Here is a 20037-nt window from a genome sequence, read left to right on the forward strand (position 1 = left end):
CATGGATGCCATTTTGTGGTGTCCTGCCAGGCCTAAGATTAAAGACTCAAAATACAAAAAGGTGAAATAAGGAACTCTTAATATTTTTGCAAATGGTTTTACTTCATGAAGAATTGCATGCCATGAGTTAGAGAGTGAAATAGGGTGGGATTAAGGCTTTCTGACACTAATATGGGAAGATAAGTGATCAGAGACCTTACTTTCCAAGAAAATTTCCCTAGATTTAAACATTTATGTTTAAATTTTATGCCAGGTGCCAAACATCCTCTAGCTAGATCACAGCAGGGAGAATAGAAGCCTTCCAACTAATCACTCAGGGTAACCTATGGCTGCATTTTGTTGTTTTCTGGCAATCCCACTTCATGTCCTTGAGCCTTCTTCATCCAGAAGGAGTGGGAGAGAAGTGGAGACTGGTTGAAAGCAACATACAGTTCTTTCTTCCCAGAGCAAAGATGTATACAGCAGTATGTGACAGTAGTGTCAGCAGGGAAATACATCTTGGAGTGCAGGGAGTTTAAATGATTATTCCTTGGCCTTGTAAGAAGCAGCCTTTGGGCCCATTTGTGCTATGCTCCCTGATCATTTCAAAGAGCTGTTTTCCCTCAAAGACCTCAATAAGATGAAAAAGAGCAGCTTGTGGGGAAAACACTGCCCAGAGTGGGTATGGGAGGGGTGGGCAGAGGCAGCTGGCTCTGGTGCTGTGGACAGAGGAGTCAGGAAGGTTTCTGCTGGGGGGAAGGAACACCACTACATCAATCATAAATGAAACCTGTTTCTTTATAGTTACATAGAGTGATCAGACCATTTCCTTGTGCTGCTAATGCATCGGTGGGTATTCTCAACAGAGGCTGTCTTAGACACTACGGCTTGGAAGGAAAATTAGGGAGAAAAATACAAAACATAAAGTCCAGCCTGTCAACAATGATTTCTTCTGATTATGAGCAGTGCTGAGATCATATGCTACTGACATCAGGGGAATTTTGCTTGTGCCTCAATATCCATTAGATTCCAACAGTCAGTTGTGTGTTTAATGCATTCTGATACGAGTCAAATCCTTTGAAAACAATACCTGAGATTGGGAGGAGAGCTGGACATCACCTCACACCTTAGCATCATTCTCTTATGACAGAAGAGCATTTTGTACAACCAAATCTACATCCCACTGCTCTCAAGTTAGGTCTCACTTGTGATGTGCATTCTCAATATTTCTTTCTTCTCTAGATACTTATGTGAACCATACAGCTGAAGCATCATCTTCACCTTCATGAAGACCTTTTATGAGACATGACCTCGAAATATTTTGTCTCATAAAGTCCTTGTAGGTTACTGAAGTGCAAACATTCCTAAATTCCAGGCTAGAAACTAAGGCTTGGAGATGATGTTACTTGCCAGGCTCACAGAAGGAACCAATAAGCAAAAATCTGAAAATCAGGCTTTACATTTCCAAGCCAGTGATTTAACTCTTGGAATAGTTTCACTGTCCACTTTGTGATTGAAGGCCCTGAAGACCCTTTTCCTTCTGCCCTCCCACATAATTAAATTGGACCTTGAAGCTTTTCTCATTAGATTTTGTCCTGTGCTTTTACTTAACAAATATTTTACTTTGAATACTACTTTTTTTTTTCCTCCCAGCCACTTCCATTATTCCTGTTCTGCCTTTTCTTTTCCTTTTGCATCCACTTGTTGCAACTGCGATCAGTAGAAGCTGCTGTGTTAGAAGTCCCAGGAGCCAGAAAAACCACACATGGGATTTTTAAACTTCTGACCCTATCTTCTCCCTTTGCTTCATTGAAAAGTTGCTTAAAACTTCATGCACCATGCAAAGCAAATCTAGTTTCTCTGCAGGCAGCATAGACTATAGTTTGTTATGGCAGCATTTTCTGGGGCTGTTAAGGGGAGATGCAGACTTCTTCCTACTGAATTGTGTATTTCTGATTTGCTTCTGAATGCTCAGAGGGCACAGGACATTTGAGTCTTTCTTAAACCTGAACTCTTTTGTCTGCATCAAGATCAGTTTCACAGACCAGCTTGGAACATGGCTGTTCCCAGCTCTGTGTCTCCTTTTCTCTCTTCTCTGCCATTCAGTCTTCAAGAGATCTCACTACGTTGTGTTTTCCCCTCTGCTCTACTGTCTTGGTGGCAGACTGTCTCATGCAGCTGAGATCACTCTGACCCCGTAACTGAGCACTCTTGTTTGTCAGCAGCAAGAGTAGACTGGGAACATCTGAGTCAGGTGTTGTAACGTGTGTCTGGCAGCCAGAAACTTCGTTACACCCCTAGCAAAGGCCTTACACAAAAGGCCTCCTGATGCAAGAACCTAGACTTCCCATAGTTCTTTACAATTTCAAGTACAATCCTAGAGCCAAATTCATAGCAAGTGAAAAGTAGGCTGAAGGCTCTTTTCCTGATGGAAAGAAATTGTGAATGCTAGCTACTTTCAATACCATGCACACAGAGCCTTGGCATTTGGAGACATCCTTAAGCATGGTTTTCTTGGTTTCCATCGTTTGTTTGTTCTGCCCCAATGCTATTTCTGTGCATATTTTAATGAGTGAATTTATTATATAGCTGACTACACAAAAATTCCAGTTACATTATTAAAAACTCCCTAGTACTGATTTTTGGATCAGATATTTCCTGCATGTATTTTGAATCCACTGTTGGTTATTGAGCAGCTTTTCTCCCTATTTTTTTTTTCTTTTGGTCCTGTCTGGGAATAAAGCCTAATATGGGTCTGCCCTCAGTACTACTACCTTTTTTTCCTCCCCTGTATCCCAGACTACAGCATAGACCTCTCTTAAACCCAGTGAGACAAGATAAGCCTTTTCTGCCTGGCAGCATTTCAGAGACATGAAGTGTAAGAGAGAAGGTAAGTAATTCACCATGCCTCCCCATTTCTGTAATGGGGGAGGACATCTTGATACATTTACAATACTCCTCTGGGGATATTTCATCAGTTATGCCTAGCTCTAATGGACAAGAATTGATTTGAACTTTCTCCTTAGCACAGAGCTGTAAATAGTTTCATTCCAGGTTGCAGCAATGAACTGGTGTTTTGTAAAATTGAGAGAATTTTGGAAAACTTCTGTGTCAATCTGTTAAGTAAGCTAGCAGTGAATGATCCAGGGTTTGCTAATTTGTCTTTTCAATTTTTTTAAAAACAGAAAGAGCAATTACTAACCTAGATTATGCATTTTTTTTGAATCTAACATCTCTCCTCTATTTTTGTCAGGGTATTGGCATTTGAGCTCATTTACTCATTTACTTTCAGCTGAGAGTTGTCAAATCACGATACAGTTCAGGAAGGCATTTTATTGTTCTATTTAATGTTAGACAGTTATTGTTGTAGTTCTCAGAGCAAAAAGTCCAGAAAACTCTGTCCTGCTGTAATAGTATCTGTTAATTTCTAAAGTCTATCTATCTATCTATCAAAAAATAGCATACAAGGCTCCTGGGGTATTCCCCCACTGTCAAGTTTCTTATTGATGGTACCTTAGGCAGTTTTAATCCTGGACATGAAAGCAAATTACATAATTTAAAAAAAAAGGCATATACAGTATTATATCTTTGCCAAGGTTTGCAAAGTGACAATACAGAGCTCTTCATAGCTCTGCAAAGGAGCAAATAAGCAGCTCCTATTATCACATGCTCTATTTTTTTACAGCCTGTTATATTAGAGATTATCTAGAAAGGCTGTAGCTGGGGCAAATGATCACATCAGTAATCCATACTTTAAGATCCCTATTTCCATCATACTCCTTCATCATGGTGACCTATGAAAACATTTTGTAAGGCATTAACAATTCTTCACAGATAATACAAATAGTCACAGAAAATGGACGAACAAAGGAGATATGTTTCATATTAACTCTAAAGTTAGAAATCAGGTAAGCATAAGCAAAAAAAGACAAAACAATGACCTTCCCAGCTCAGCCTTTTGTTCCTCTTAACTAAAGATGCCATTCTGCAAGACTGTGTTTCTACGACGCTCCTTCACGATGAAGACAGAAAACTGCCCTTTCTTTGTGGATCATCATCTGGAACTGGTGCTGGAACAAGACACTAGCCCTGAAAGCTGTGCTCTGGGGCCACATAATTGCCTCTAACACAGGCAGGGCAGAATATGTCAGGTTTCAAAATCAAGCAGCACTAGCTGCCACCACCATCTGACATTTGAATGGGATCCCAACCTATTTCCAGCTGGTATGAACACTGAGAGCCTAATCCTCAGAAGATTTTCTTATTTTGGTACTCTCACTGACATCAGTGAAACTGGCCTTTTGTTAACAATTTTTCTAGTTTCTAGCAAGAGATGTCTTGGAGATAAATTGAAACAAAATGGCAAAAGGCAAGACTGTCACCAGACTACTGTAACTTTGATACTAATTGGAATAAATAATGGAAAAACAGCCTATATGCTTTCAGGAAGTTGAGAACCACAGTAGTGGATGTGTAACTTCTATATATCTGGCATTTCAAGAGAGAAAAGCTTTTAATTTCCTGTTGGTCCCATGCTTGAGCAGAGTTTTTGGAGTTCATCCAGCACAAATTTAAGGAGTTAGCAGCAAAACCTAGGCGCAAGTCTGAATTTTACTCCCTGGTTTGTGCTGGTACATGTTACAAATATGGCAATATGGAAACTGGACTACTGCTGTTAACAGGTTGTGCTCTTGTCTTCAGTTTTCAAATAACTAGTTAATTTGGGTATTTCCATATTATGAGGGTCAGGTGAGCTAATGCTGAATGCCAATATGTTTCTGCTTATTACTTTGGTGCTTTTGTTCTCTTATAATTTTTGTTATTGTTCAGTTTGATTTGATTTGATAACAAGAGACACAGCTGTATTTTAAGTGTTTTGTAATGAGTTGCTCCAAGAGACACATTTCTTGACCTACTACCTCAATTTAGAATCTTCCTTGAGACAAATTTGCAATTTGGGAATGGCAGAAGATGAAGAGAGAGAGGTGCTAGCACAAAGGATTTCATCTGAACACTTGTCATTCCAGCACATTTCAGGGAGAAACTGCTAAAAGGAACTGGCTCTTCTAATACACTCCTTATCGTGAAACCACAAAGACAGACTGGAATGAATTTTTAACTTCTGTAGTGATAACATTTGCCCCATCTCTTCTATCCTCATGGATATCCTGGGAAATGGATACTGGATGCAATACACAACATTGGCTGCCAATTCCTGCTTCACAGACCAGCATTGAGCTGGTAGCAGGAAGTGACAGAACCTCCTGGCATTTACTGCTTCAAAAGGTGCCCATCCACAGAGATGGCACCTGGGACCAGGGGGATGGGCTGTTCAGCACAGGAGGCATCAGGCATTGAGGCACTCAGGCATGGACAGATTCTTCCAGCCAAGTGGAAAGAGTCATTAAAGACTAAACAGCCTACAAAAAATTGTTTATGGTCTTAACTGTAATGGTAAACAATTTACAAACCACTGAAACAAGATTTGCCAAATTAATTCATAAGACAACCGCTTGGTCTTTCAAAGTAATTGAGCAATTTTTGAATCTCGTTTCTCCGTCTAACTTTCAGAACAGATTGTGTTATTTGGTTGGTTTGTTTGGATTTTATTTTTTGTTAGGAGCACCAAAACCACTCATCCCAGTTCCCTGCATGCTCTAGGATTCATACACAACATGATCTCAGACAATATGCCACTGCACCCTCTGTGGAAGGTGTCTACAGAGACTCTTAATTGGCTAAAAATCATAAAGGTCTTCAATACAAACAATGATGACAAACAAAAAGAAATTCTTTACAATGCCTCAGTATTCCTGTCCTTATATCCTTCTCCTTTTCTTTGATAATGTCCCCATCTATTCCCCCTCAAACTCAAGTTAAAGTACAGAACCTTTTCTTTTTATGGGTTTGCTCTTTGCTTTTCCAAACACTGTTGTACCCTTTTCTCTGTAACTTTTATTGGAGATTTATAAACCTTTCTCATGGATCTCCTTGTCCTAGACTTGAGCTTAGTGAATAGTGCTTTCTCGACCAGAACAACCTCTTTTACTTCCTGCTTTCCTTCTTGCACTTTGCAGTACCATGTCTCTGGTATGCGTAAGAAGTCTCTGTGAACCTTGCAATTTTGTCACCTGAATTTTATGATCTTTCTTGTATTATCTTTCTTTCTTTCCTTTCTTTTCTTTTAAGCCAAAATAAAATAGGCTACCACTATGAATCTGTTCTGGTATTCAGAAACATCAGAAGTGTTCTTGAAGCAATTCTTAAACACTGCAGTGTGGCCTGGGACAAAGAGCAGTTCTTTAAAGGCATATCATAAATGAAAACACTCTCCATAATAAATGCTATATATCTGCACAACCACTTGACTACTTCCTTCCAGCCATTCACTAATGAAAACAATAATATTTCTAATTTAACTAAATAAATAAATAAATATAGGTGCAACTTCTAGTTTCTGGTGATATTTTCAGTCTTACTAAATCATATTAAAGGAATGTACTGAAATGCAGTGTGATGAATTCGTTTTCATGAAAACATGGATGAGGACAATGAATATGGTAAGAGAAGATGCCAGCATCTTTATACACAACATCCTTGAAAGCCTATCTCTTCTCATTCTGTATCAGATGCAAATTCTGCATTGAAATGGCCTAACCCAAGGTGCTATAAGCTTTGGAATTGAAAGATTCCATAACTAGATTACTACTTTTTCAAATAATACTTAGATATGTATGGTTCCTAATCATGGACTCCAATATAACATTGCTAAAGAAAGCAATTTTATGTATGGTTCCTAATAATGGACTCCAATATAACACTGCTAAAGAAAGCTATACCTTTTATTGCTCTCCCTTCAAACTTTTTCCCAAGAGGCAGCCCACACCTCCAATCCTGATATTTTTCACTCGTGATTCTGGATACATGCAACAATTGTCTGGGAAATATTGCAAGATCCCTTTACACAGGGTGAATTGGGTAAAGACTCAAAAAAAGTGGTGCCAATCCCTTATCCATCTGGTTTATGACTGTTCCAGATGGAAGGAAGCTATTGGAACACCACTCTTAACTCCCAGCAAAGGCAGAATATAGTCTCCAAATTAATGATTTACCATATGAGTGACCTAAGCTTAGTCAGAAGGCCAAGAAAGTATTTGGCCCACTCAAAAATTTTCATATCCATCTTGAAAGAGAAAAGACCAGATTAACAGTTCCTGAAATTTAGTATCAAAAAAAGCTAGGACACCTTGACAACGGTTGACAAAAGCAGGACAGAAGGCAGCCCTTCCACCCTTACGCAAGCTGAAAATGCAGCTCTTCAGCCTACAACACATTGTAGGACAACCATCCTCTCCTGTGGCAGAGTTTCCAATTCAATAATGCAGCGCGGCCTCTGACATCCAGCTTTGCTGGAAATGAGAAAAGCTACCAAAATGAATTACTTTCATTTTCATTCAACCTAATGTTGTGCAACTTGTGTGGACAAGCAATGCAACCACAAAGCAAGGGAAGCAGTCGCTGGGGGGTGACCAGGGGACCCCCAAGCTGCTGGGGTAGCTGAATGGCAGGGCAGGGCTCAGCACACAAAGGCACGGATGAACAGGAGGAACCCAAAGCTCCGAGTGACACCTAAAGGCAGCTGGAATAATAGAGACCTTTAAAGAGGTCTTTGAAAGTGGAATGTGGAGCGGGGATAGCAGGGGTACAGAAAAGGCATTGCTGAGGATTTTTCTCTTCGTTAAGTGAAGTAAAATACAGCCCTCGCTCATTATGGAGGCAGGCAGCCTCGCCAGGCTGATACATCTCATCAGCCTATTAATAAAGCTCCGCTCGAATCTAGTTTCACAAGGCAGCCCATCAGAGTCTGTGCTTCCAACGCGTGCTACAGACACAGGGCTATGGAAAATCTCACCCTCCAGAGAGACCTGAGTGAGGCAGTCTTTTTCATTAATACCAAGTCTGCACAATGAATCAACAACAGATTCAATAAGGCCAGGAAGAGCAAAAATAGAGCTTCTGACCAAATAAAAGACACATAATGAGATCAGAGTGAATTTAATGGGAACCTCTATTCCACTGAATAGGCAAGGTCCCAGACATCCTCCTTCCTGGGTCTCAGAAGCTAAGCCAATAGACTTCAAGTTGCATCATTAAGTTTAAAATCAGACAAACTGTAATTGAAATAAAAGTCTTATTTTTGGCTTGTTGATCAAAATGGAGCTCAGATGTGCCTGAGGGCATGATTTTCATCAGGACCTCAATGCAATCCTTGATTTCCCAAGCACTGCACCTGCAATGAATCATGGCCTCAACTAGTAGCATATTAATACCCAGTTACCTGGTGTGCAGGTGGAAATAGAAAATGCAATATTTAAATGCTTTAAAAGCACCTGCCATTTATAATGAACACAATTCTTTCCAGACACAAAATTGCATCTTAACACACATATGCCATTACTGAAAATCATGCCCAGTGATTTTGAAATACTATATTCACATTTGTGCCTACATCCTGATAGCCTTTCATTTCCCCTCCCTCCAATAATTAGTCTAAAAGACCCTCTTCCTGACTAAGGAAGTTAGTAGAGTCTCCATATAGTGTTCATAGCAGATCCCTGAACCTTGTGGGAGAGTATCACAAAACACACACCAACTGAGAGCCAAGCAATGATCCTACACTGCAGCTCATCGTCAAAGACCACTAGTTAAAAACAGCATGTGGGCCCTACTTTAATATGTGATACAGCAGGTGATGGAGGACTGAGAGAAATGAAAAATCTCGTTCTCATGGGTGAAGGGACAGCCTGTCATCTGTCCAATTTTCCCCACACATGAGTAGCTAATAAATACCAATTAGCATCCATTGTCCTAATGTCTTGAAGCTTGGCTTCCAACTTGGTGTCACATACAGATTCAGCAAATCCTGTGAGATATTGTAGTGCCTAGGCAGAAGAGAAGATAATTTGGGAGTTTGGAGATCTGGGGCAGACAAATGAAAGAAATAAATGGCTTCTACGTTTCGCTTGTTTCCTGCAGAAGAAAGCATCTGCATCAAAATGAGTTTAAACATAAGGGAATACATTCTCAGTGTGTTGCCCAGGGATTTAGCCACATGACTCCCATTGATGTTTATGGGAAATGAGTGGCTAAATCCCCATGTAATAGGTTGAAATTTTAGCCCAAGGAGACTGACTGTGGAGGAACTCATCAAGGTCTCTGCTTACAAAAATTGTAAGCATATCAACCATTCTCAAATACCATCTCTTTTTACTGGTATATAATCAAGTGGACCCCTCGAAAGGGACCAGTAAAATTAACTCTGCAAAAGGTTACTGAGAAACCTATAAAACTGCTCTACAAGCAAGTGCATGAACATGATCTGTGGGTGCAAGGGCATGTCAGAGGATGACTTTTGTGTTCATCATTTCGCTTTTTACAAGCTGATACTCACCTGGAAGACAACAAGGGGTTATTGAATAATTTAATGCTTCAGACTTCAGCAACAAAAGGTATCTAGCAGCATGGACATCCTGCTACAAAATGCATCAAGAAGAGCTTCTAACCATAGTTAATCGCAGTAGGTTGCAAGAAAACAAGGAAGATGCTAAATCCCTTGGCTGTTCTCCTGCCTTAAGGAGGATGGAGATAAGCATCAGATTAAAGTGAGAGAATCTCTTCTGTCTTCCAATTACACAGATACAGGCCTACCACAAGCCAGAAAATTTTCAGTAGCCAAAATTTACAACCAAATTGGTGATATGAATATCAGATTAGAGGTTTAAGCAGGAAATAAATGTCTAATTCTTTCCTCAACTGCATGACAGCTACTGCTCAGGGTAAATTAGCAAAAGACTAGCCTATTTCTGATTAAAATATAAAGTCTGAGTAAGAGTGCTCTGTGAGACCTGCATCCTTTCTGCAGCAATGCCAATGGAATTCTGCAGATATTTCCCCTCCCTGCCCTCCTGTCTGCCCTCACCCAATAGGGTTTTATAGAGATAGTATGGACAAAAATTAAGCATTTTAATGTAGCAGACTAAGAGATTTTATTCTATCATCCAAGTGTAAGTTTAAAGGAAAACTAGTTCAAGTACAGTTATTATAAAAAGCAGGTTCTTCACAGATGTGCAGCCAGCAAAAATGATTGTTGCATGTCTTTAATTTTTTTATATAGCCACTGAAAAACCTCTTCCTAGAGAGGCAAGTATTCATGATTATTACATACACTTGAGAAATCTCTAAAGGTTGTGATTACAGCGAGAGATATTTTTTTTTAAACAATTATCAGCCATCAGTCAGTGTCATTCCATGAAGTTTGAGCAATACACACCTATTCTTCTCTGGCCATCACACTACAATTTCCAAAGATAAACTGCATTCCTCTGTGTGTTTTAACTCTGAAATACTCTATATGTGAAAATTAATCTGGCAGACTCTTCTGAAATCACAGGCTTCTGAGATGAGCAAATGGGTACAGTTTTCTTTTAACTGTTTTTTGAACCCCATGTGTTGAGAGAAAACAACAGAATGGAAATTGCTCATCAAAATGTTAACTTGTGGCACGGCAGAGCCCCAGGCAGATGTGTGGCATGCCGTTCCCTGCGCTGACATGCCTACCACATGGCACCCAGTTCTGCCACCTCCGTCCCTTCCCTCTGGAATTCCTCCTCCTGTGAGCACTGAAATGTGCCTTGACTCTGACTTGCACAGAAGTGATGTGACCTTTCAGAAAGCAGGTGCTTTGGGAAAACCTTCATTTAGGATAATCTGTCATGGAATAATCCTTTGGACTAACTGAGGTGGCCATGGATCTTCCAGCCCAAACATAACTGTCTCAGTGAATGTGTTTGCTGTCAGGAGCACAGCTAGTCTGGAAAAGAACATGATCTTGCTAATTCAAGGGGAACAGCGAGGATGCTGATCTATCACCAATAACTGAATTTTTCAAATTAACAAGCAGTTCAACAGACAATACAAAATATAAATAAATAAAGGACAAAGCATCACAGAGCATGCTTTGTTCATTTATTTTGACAACTCCTTAGGTTTAAATTGTGAAAATACTTTGCAGTGTACAAGTAAATGTGCTATGATGAACTTTCTAAAAATAATGAAGGCTTCATCATCTTTGAATGAATGTCTATCCCTGTAGTTTATAGATGGAACTGAAAGCTAACGGAGAAATTACTGTACAAAAGTGGCTTTTTTAGAGAAATTATGGGAGCAGAAATGTTCTTTTTGACTTGTTCTTCATTCTTCAGAGTGTTGTGTGTATTTCAACATCACAGACCTCAAGAAGCCAAAAACTATTCTGTGTCCCTTGGATTCTTTAACTCTCTGCTAAACCTTGGGGGAAACTCACTCAGATTTCCCCAAAATCTCTCATGAAGAACACAGTATTGTGTCCTGGTCTCTTATCCACCCCATTTGCCTTGTGTAGTTTTGCCAGACCTTCACAATCTGATATGCTAAATTTCACATACTTGCTCACAACCAGGTTTTGGATAAAGAAATTGATTTGAAATAAAGCTCCTCCTGGGCCTAGAATAAAATTTCACTTGCTCCAGAATTCCACATTTCTAAACATACTACCCACAATTTTAGAAGTCACTTTTGAAATATAAGTTTAAGGGTATAAAGTGTTTATCTTCACACTTTATTTTCACCTCTCTTAAAATACAAGAAAATGTTCGTTTTTCTAAGGCATAAAGACAATGTAGCTCCGTAAACTAAAGAGCTATACTCTTCTTCCAGCCACATCTTTGTCTTTTTCTCCCACAAAATACAATGGAAGCATAGGATACCTTATTACTTTTATTTGAAAAGATGCTGTAAAACCAGTGCTATGTGAGTAGTTTTCTCAGGGCTTAAACTATCCAGGAAGTTTAAGAAAATCTGGGTAATGTCAGCTGGCTGCAAGAAAGTCTGTGGGCTACAGCAGCCCTTCTTTGGTGGCCCTGGTATATTTTCTGAATTCATGTTTTCTCTTAGAAATGTCAGTATGAACAACTACCGTTTCAGGTAGTAAAGAAGAGTTACCATGCCAGGGCACACATGTATGACACTGTTTCCAAATCTTCAAAAGGAAAAAAAAAAAAAAATTTGGAGCAAAAGTCCTCCTCACACAACTGTTTCAGCCACTGGGTTCCAGCAACTGCTGTTTATTCCTTTCACCCACAGAGCGAGAACTGAAGAATGAAAGGCTAAGAGATGGAGTTCTGTGAATTCGATGATTTGAGTCAAAGAATTACACTGAATGCAAACAGACTAGAGATAAAGAGAGGAGCTGGTATGGGACACCTTATGCTGATAGCACGTTTATTTACCACAGCACCGGACTGACTGAACAGGCAGCTCTCAGGGGAAGCATTCATTGATGGGACTGGGCTGGAGAATGGTAGAGGGCCTGATCCAAATTTACTAGGAAAAGCATTCCTAGTAAAATATAATGCAGCAGTAACCATTGTTATAATATTTATTACAGAGTTAGTGTAGTTTGCTACTCAGATGTGACAGTATTAAGAGGTGAAGAAAGTGGCAGTTCTTGTTACAAGGACAGCACTGATGGGATTTTCAGGTTTGCTATCTTCCTGTGGCTAGAGAGGTAAATAACTCAGAGTCATAGCTTGATTTCAGCCATGGGATGGCAAAAGGAAACCAAGTCATAGCTCTGCAGATACTCAGTTGCTCCACTGGCAGCCTCAGCCTTTCTTTTCTTCTCAGGATGGAATTTTTTATGATAGCTCTGAGCTTTGACTTCTTAGTGGCTGAATTTGTGTCCAAATGCCTCTTTTCTGCCTGCTTAGACTAGGTGTGTGTGGGGGGGGTGCCCTAGAGGATCATGCTGTTTGAGGACAATAAACAGCTCTAAAAATTCATTACTTTCTTTCACACCCACCCTCTCATTACAATTTTGCAGTGATAAATACAAAGTGCAGATAAGCAGTGAAAACAGAAGATGTGAAATACCTACGACAAAATATAGCAGCATTAAAATGACACTTCCTCTGCCTTTACTTGGAGCAGTAGTTAGCTGACATGATAGAAATCATGAAAATGAAGACAAAAGGTCTTTTCAGAAAAAAAAAAAAAAGAAAAGGTGATTTGATAATTTTTAAAGATTATTCATAGCCTGTACTTCACTGGAGAACCCAAGTACCCAGGATTTGTTGGGATACATCCTGTGCAGCTTTCAGGATGGGTACCAACATCACACTGTCAGCTGAGCTGCATTTGGAGCCGTATGATGCCCTTTGGTCCAACATCAGGGTATGCAATGCAGATCAACCATTCCTAAATTTGGTGGGCATGATCTTCTCAGGGCAAAGCTCACTCACACCCACAGCATTATTCAAGACAAAGCTCAAGAGTCTTTTCTTCCCTAGTACTTTGTAAAGAGAGATGTGTCCTTAGAGGAAATGTTGGGATGAAAATGTTTAAGTATTATTCAGTACATTCCTGAAATTTTCCAGTGCTGCTCTTATTCAGGATTAAGTTCTACTTTATTGTGTTGTACCAACAAACAAACAACAAATCCAACCCCAAGGCATTTAGTCTTAATCCACTGGATTTTTATTGCACTACTGCTTAAGTGGGAACAGACCTCAAATGCTGCTACTCCTTTTCTGAAGGCAGAAGACCGTAGCACTTGAGCTCAGAAGCTTGACCATTAATTGTTTGTATTGCAGAGCCTATGACATACTTAAGTAGCTGAGCACAACAATAAACACAATAGCCAGTTCATTAAATCATTCTTTGTTAAGACTTTCCAAAGCATTGGGCTTAAGCCTCTTAAAACTGAAATCATTATGCTATTTTTTTTAAACAAATGAGCAAACATAACTCACATAAAAAGGGGAAAACACAACAGAGTCTTTGATGTATGCATCGTCACTGTGATGTCTTACTGAGATTAAACTATATGTCTAACACCGCTAAGAGGTTTCAACAGCTCTTTCCAAGGAGAAGCTGAAATCAGGAAGGGCTATAAAGTGCTGCCGTTGCTGTCACCTCTCCTGCAACAGCTTTCCTTGGCCTGTCACATCATGAGAGAGGCTATCAATAAACTTTGTAGAGTGGTGTTTGTGGTCCCTCTTGTGTCTGTAAGTTCCTGTCAAAACCCTGACTTGCTGACGCACCCTGACAGGCTCTGAGGACGACTAGAAATGACAAAAGGTGGAAGCAGGTTTGCTGCCTTGGGCGAGTTTGTTCTTTTAACACCAGGTACTAATATTCAGGCTTAGAAAAACAGCCAAACTATTCACAGCCATGAGGTATTAGGCAGGCATTTTACACAAGGCTATTTAGATACGGATAAAATACCTTAATAAAATGCTACTGTGATGAGTGCACCAAGTTATGCTCCCTTTTAAATTAAATCATAAACCTCACCCTTTCTTTTGCTGCACAGCTCTGGTTGCCTACAGCTCGTTTCTTCTCTCTGTGCCAACATTGCAGCCACACTGCAAAAGAACTTGGTTTGTCTTTCTCCATAAAAAAATTCTGCACCTTTACTCACATCATATGCCATGGGCAGGATCTCTGCCTTTCCTGTCCTGTAAACACTGTTAGTATGTGAAATCACACACTATTTGCATGAGAACATATTCTAAGGAAAGCAGAAGAGATATGCGGAACTATGAAAAGACTAAAAGGAAGAAATGACCATTTTTCCCCCACTGTTGCTACTGTCTGCCTTTTCTCTTCCCTCACTTGTGATGGTTATGATCTTTGTTGTTAGGATCATGTCGGACTAAGGGCCAGCCTCTGATGGGTGCTGAGTGCTCCCTGGTTTTGACGGGTTACTCAAAGCTTCTAGGGCCCAGTTTCCTTTCCACAGGTATCCCTAAGCAGTTTAGGGCTGGGCAGTGTTGCTTACAGGCTTGAGAAGTGACATGTTCCTCTCTGGGAACAATAAAGACAAACAATAATGGGTGTGTTGAACACTCTATCAGACCATTTAATTGCTTTTTCACATTTTTCATCATTTCTTACAATTGTTGCTAATATAAATTTCAAGACAGAGCTTAACCTCATATAGAAGTTACAGAATCATAGCCAAGGATTCTTTCTCTGTGAATTACCAGTCCCCCAAGGCAGTTCTTCCTGACAAGAGGAGGGTGAAGAAAAAAGGTGGCAGGGGGAGAAGGAGGAAAAGCCCAGCTTCTTTTTTCCCATGTAAGGTATCTTAGCCTGAGCATAGGGCTGCAAACTACCTGCCTAGGACAGTTGTAGCCTCAGGTCTAAGACTAGGCTCTCCTTTCTGTGCAGACACAAAGCGCTTACAGCTTTAAAATACATGTATAAATGAATTGAGAGTTAAAAACTACTAGAGAATACTCCATGGGATTATCTGTACTATCAAGACAGGAAAACTTTGCAGATGCTACTGTCTCTCTAGAGGAATAAATGCTTGCATTTTAATATTCTCAGCAGCTGGTTCCTGTTGAATGCCATCAGGATGATTCAGCCACCCACCAGGAACACCAGTAGCAAGTGCACACACACAGACAAATCTGCAAAACTTTCTGCTCCTGATGCCACTGTTGTTACTTTGGCAGAGTCTGATCTGTATTAGCTGTTCTTCATTACTACCAGTGGCAGGTTTAACTTCACCCCAGGATGGTGAAAGAAAAACAACTAGTCCCTGGGGCTGCCCTAATCAATCCAACTGTCTGCTTCCTATCAGTAGTGCTTCCCACAATCCACATCATTAGCAGCTTACTCTGTGGTTACCTCACTCACTTTCAGCCTCGCCACAAGTCACATGTGCCCTGCGAGCTCAAAGTGATGGCCCAGGCAGTCTGATGCCCTTCCCCCTATCGCGGTCCACATCTGATGAGAGGGACATCACCTTACAACACACTTGGTTTCTGCATGAGACTCAGCTGCAATAGATTACTTCCTCAGCCCTGCTGATGAACAATTTATGTCTAAAAAATACAAGGTCTGCTATCTCTCCCCATTTAAAAAGAAAAAAAAAAAATCAACCTCAGTGACGTTCTGTCTGTGGTCTGTGGACCACTTCCAGGTGTTTTATGGAGGTGCATCTGTCTAGCAGCAATAATGAGGCGTTTACTTTTCCTCAAGCGGCAATGCTTCCTGACAGTTGTTGATTGGGTCAAATCACTCTAATCCTACTGGGACAAATTTCTGCCTCACTTTTGTCTGGCACTTCTTGGAAGTAGAGTAAACTGTGATGCCAATCTGCAGAACCCTACCTGGAGAGGCGAAACACCAGAGAAGGCAGAACTAAAGAGCACAGTCACTCCTGCAGACTGGTGGGCCCATGACTATAGATCCTGCAGTAGGGAAAGAGTCTCTCAGTGGTAATTCATGTGATGACTGATAGCCAGAGAGTGAAAATAAACAGCTCAGATGCAAAATGGTGGGAATGTAACAGAACAGCTGCATCCACCTGGTCAATAACACCCACTTAAGTTTTCCTCCTTAATGCTACTGCCATTTCACTTGGCTTAATAGGAAAGATGCTACAGGTGGACAACAACGCCATACCAACATCTATTCTAAAATTATGGGGTTTAATTCCATCATTACAGAGGATCCTAATTTCAGCATTATTCAATGTTTTGGAAAAAAAAAAAAATCATGCTTTCAACATGGAGATAAATGTTAGCACTGACCAAATCAGTGGTGTTGGCCTTCCAACAGGAACAACCTCAAATACTGGTGCCATACATATAGGTAACTCCTCAAGTAGTCTGTCAGAAAAATGTTAGAAATTTAGGTTTAACACCTGTGCCAAGTTATCCTGATGTGGAAAACAAGCCAAAATAGATAAGTCAGAAATTGTTCATTGGGTAAGTGACAGAAACATTATGAACACAAGAGTTCTCTTGTCAGATCCCTGATGTACCCATACAGCTTGTGACACCGACTGCTGACTGCAGTGATATTCATCCTGGTTAGAAGAGATGCTATCATATCCTTTACTACCATGATCTCAAATCAACAAAGTTATGGAACCAGTACTTGTTCTTTCTAATGAGTGAACAGTTAAGTGTCTTCAGAGTCAGCCAGGAGTGTGCATGAATATGGAAAAGAGAGACAGGAGGGCAGCAGAAACTGAGAGAATAATCTTTCATACCAAATAAAAAACAAAACAAAACAAAAAAACAAAACAAAACAAAAAAAAAAAAAAGAAAAAAAAAAAGAAAATTTTAATGGCCTGCCCAGTTTCCTGGTATTTCATCTCACGTTAAAAACAAGAATTAAAATTCACAGAAAGCAAAATCATTGAAAAATGGGGATTTAATTTAATTAAACAATAAAAACCAGTGTTTTGAATTTTTTTTCTCCTTTGAAAGAAACAATGAGAGGAAGGAGAAAGACAACTTTTTTTTTTTTTTTTTACTTTTTTTTTTCCCCCCCAATCAATATTGAGGTTTTTTTGACCAGTCCTTCCAGTAAGCTATCTCACTGGATGTGATGTGGCAACAAGGATCTGTAACCGATTGTGGTTTCAGGGCTGAGAATGCATTGGATTGTCTTCTCTGTTATTTTAGCCCCAAAGTATATTTTAAATAGCCTTAAAGAGAATGAAAATTCTTCTCATACCAGTGACAGGGAGAAATGGCTTTAGAAAGGACTTTCATGTTTCTAACAGTTTTTGGTTTTTTGTCCTTTTGAATATTTTTTTCCCTGCTTGCATAGATGCAACAGGATAGCCTTTTTAAAAAAGAATTTGGAATACGACACTCAGTAATCCATCCACCAAGAAGAATATCCAGATATGTGTTTCTTTCAAGCAGTGAGTGTCTTGGCGTTTCCTTCCATGCACTTTGTTCACATCGGAGAAAGTCAACCTCATAAAACCAGTTTGAAAGGACGGCTTTTTTTTTTAGATATTTTAAAAAGGATGTTATTCTCCTATAAATAAGTCTGAATGATCCAGACTGGCCCCATTTCAGTGCTTGGCCTACAATAGCCAATTTTGAAATCATCCTTTATCTTACTCTATTTTGCCAATTAGTTAGGACCTGTCATGTATTTTCACAAGCAAACCAATGTCCTTCAGAAAAATATTTTTTCTTTCTTAATAAAAACTAACCAGACTTTTACCTTGGCCAGAGGATTTTATCAAGTTTTAAGAGAAAAACATTAATATTTTCCAAGCATGACACCCTCATTACACTCACACTCAATAATAAGCATTACCAGAGATATTTCACTGGTGAAGGAGGACAGGAGAGAAATGCTACAATATTTGATGCAACAATTCTTCATCCTGAACTGTGTGAAATCCAGAGACAACCTTGCCAATTGCACCTACTTATTTTGTAAGCACTTCACAGGCCATGCTGATGCCATCTTCTCAGCTAGCCCTGAGACAGGAAACCAGCAGCTGGTTTTAGAGTTGGCTGGAGCAATTTGAAGCTAAGTGACCTGTTCCAGGCTGCACCATGAGTGGGCAGCGGGTGAGGAATGATTCCATTCCGTGGTGTCCCAGCCACCAGAGCAAAGAGAGGTGCTGCTCTGGAGGGCTGGAAGAGAAACAACTGGAGAAAATGAACAGTACACTTACCGTAATAAAGTTTTACCCTATTCTTTGTTCCTTTGTTGTTAGGGAAAAAAAAGAAGAAGCAAAAGCTATGCGTGTCAGAAGAGCTTTCTCCTGCCTAATTAGGCCTCCCTTTCGCTATGCCCTGAACACTGGAGTTTTAATCCTGAGCACAGAAAGGCCTTGGGCAGAAAATTTGGCCAGTCTTTTTCACAAAATTTGAATGTGTTCAGACCTTTCAAAATTGTACCAACCCCTCTCTAACCTTCAGATTATGTAGTGCATTTTCAATGCCATAATGAGCTAAACCCGCTGGCCTCTTGTGAGATGGGAAAGTACCCGCTGCTTGAGAAGCCCTAATCCAAGGTGAATTATTGCTACTTTTTGTTACATTCTTAACATACTCTGATATTTTAGCATTTGTTTTGACCTTATTGACCACTGCAGACTAAATTAGTTACTTTTTCCTGTCTTTAATAGCTTTACGATACTTCTCTTTTCACATTACTTTCTTTGTGTATTCTCAAGACCTTTTCTCTTTTGTTCCCATCTCCTTCCCTCTTTATAACTGGATCTTTGACTTTAGCCACATATTTATTTCATTTCTGCCTTATATATTTAAGTAGAAAAAGAAACCCACTCTGCATACTGTTTCTCTTCTCTTCTCTATTCACCCACTTCTTCTGCCACCAGTATCTCCTCACTTCTCACTTCAAATTCCATTACTCACATCCCCATTACCTCTAATTTTATTCTGGGTGTCAAAAATTTACCACCTGTTAACCAGACCAGCAAAGTTTATTAATCCAAGCATGGGGAGAAGATTTCTGACAGTAGAGGGCTCCTTAATACATCAGACAAAGGCATAGCTGAAGTTAAGTCAAATTCAGACTCAAAACAAGTAGAACAGACTTTAAAATCTTCAGAATAATTGTCTTAAATATGTGGTCATTCCTGATGACCACATATCCTGATTAGTTAAAAACTTTAGGATTATCTGTCTCTCTGAACGATATGTTCTAGCTCAGCAGAACAAAAGTGCTTCTAGAAATTCAGTAGGGTTTATCTTGTAAAAGTAACTAGTTACGACTATTGGAAGTGCCCTTCCTGCTTGACCATCTTCAGAGTTGAAAAGGCATCAGTGTCCAGTCTGTCTTGGACTCTTCCTGGCAGTGTACCTGTTTTTCCACCTGCTAGCAGCCATTGGATAGTTTGGGACAATTCTTTCCCTCTTTAGCTACAAGGCTATTTGTCCCTGTTTGCAGGGGTTACCCCTTCTCAAGCCTGGGTGTCACAGCTCTTTTAAAAATGGTGACTGTGAGGATCTGAATGGATGTATTCCCCTGGCACCCACCTGTACACTGAGAGAAAAACAGAGCAACTTCTACATTTCAAAAGCCTTTTCTCATTTTACAATTCCAGTCGCCACCCCAGCTCCTGCTCAGGGCTTTTCCAGACTGCCTCCAGTACACCTGCCTAGTTCTCCTTAGCTCACTGAGGTCCCCAGAAGCATCACTAAGAGCCCAAGATTAATACGT

The 20037-nt window shown here is 39.9% G+C and overlaps 1 protein-coding gene across 14 annotated transcripts in view; it reads right to left on the reverse strand.

Annotated features, from left to right (window-relative positions):
- Positions 1–20037, reverse strand: part of ZBTB20 (zinc finger and BTB domain containing 20) — a 474871-nt gene that overhangs the window by 65452 nt on the left and 389382 nt on the right. The gene's annotated exons all lie outside the window — the stretch shown is intronic.

This window comes from Pyrgilauda ruficollis, unplaced genomic scaffold, assembly GCF_017590135.1.
Source record: "Pyrgilauda ruficollis isolate IOZ18807 unplaced genomic scaffold, ASM1759013v1 scaffold17, whole genome shotgun sequence".
In the NCBI taxonomy this organism is placed as follows: domain Eukaryota; kingdom Metazoa; phylum Chordata; class Aves; order Passeriformes; family Passeridae; genus Pyrgilauda; species Pyrgilauda ruficollis.